The sequence below is a fragment of the Condylura cristata genome, unplaced genomic scaffold, assembly GCF_000260355.1.
Source record: "Condylura cristata isolate star-nosed mole 26May11 unplaced genomic scaffold, ConCri1.0 scaffold00015, whole genome shotgun sequence".
Classification (NCBI taxonomy): Eukaryota; Metazoa; Chordata; class Mammalia; order Eulipotyphla; family Talpidae; genus Condylura; species Condylura cristata.
This window is the reverse complement of record NW_004567116.1, coordinates 37,341,942-37,343,009: the sequence shown is the minus strand read 5'-3', so window position 1 is coordinate 37,343,009 and position 1,068 is coordinate 37,341,942.

Below are 1,068 nucleotides of genomic sequence, written 5' to 3'. Positions count from 1 at the left end.
TTCCTTCTTTCTTTCCTTCTTTCTTTCTCTCTCTCTCTTTCTTTCTTTCTCTTTCTTTCATTCTTTCTTTCCTTCTTTCTTTCCTTCTTTCTTTCTGTCTTTCTTTCTTTCCTTCTTTCTTTCCTTCTTTCCTTCTTTTATGCTTGCATGGCTTTCTTTTTTTCCCCTTTATTTATTTTTAAAAAAAGATTTATTTTATGCATACAAGAGCTCGGGTGTGGTATAGGCTAGGGTGGGGGTAGTGTGAGAGAGGATTCACCAAAGACAGTGGGAACAGAAGAGGTGGATTGACTGAAATACACTGCTGAGGCAAGCAACAGGTGAGATAGGCAAGGTCTGCTGTGTCATGTGGGTCACCTCCCTGGCTAGGCCAGGCATCAAACATGTTGCAGTGGCTGCCTATAACATCACAGTGCTGAGACTTAACCCCTTTGTACCACTAGAGATGCCCCCTATATTAATTTTAAATACACTTCTCATCTATTATTCAATTATCTGAAGTTCTGGGGTATATAACTGCCATTTGTTATGACTGACTTTTTCATGTTGAATTGTTTGCTCAGGTGTTTTGTGTTTTGTATTGTGAGCACATATTCAGTGGAGCATTATCTTTAGCAATCTTACATAGTTTGTATTGAGCTCAATCTTCCCAAGAGCAGGTTTTTTTCTTTTGATCAATTTTGTTTGGGTGTAGTTTTATGTACAGTAAACTTACTGAAAGTAAGAAGATTTTTAACCTATGTTCACACATTAAAAAGCTGTTATAATTAAAATACAGATAATTTTCATCACTCCCAGAAGTTTCTTATGCCTCTTTGCCTTCAGTCTTTTTCATCTTGACCTCAAGAACTACTTAATTAAGTGGTTAATTTGCATTTTCTAGATTTTGGTGGGGGAGGGGTATAAACAACAGAAATTAATTTACTTTTATATATGTATCCAAAAGGGCAGGTTTGCTATTTAAAAAAAAAAAGAGAGAGAGAAGGGAAGTAAAGAATGCTTGCACGATTACAAGCAGGTAGAAAGAGCTGCCCCTTGGAAGCGACAGTTTTTTTTTTTTTTATTAAA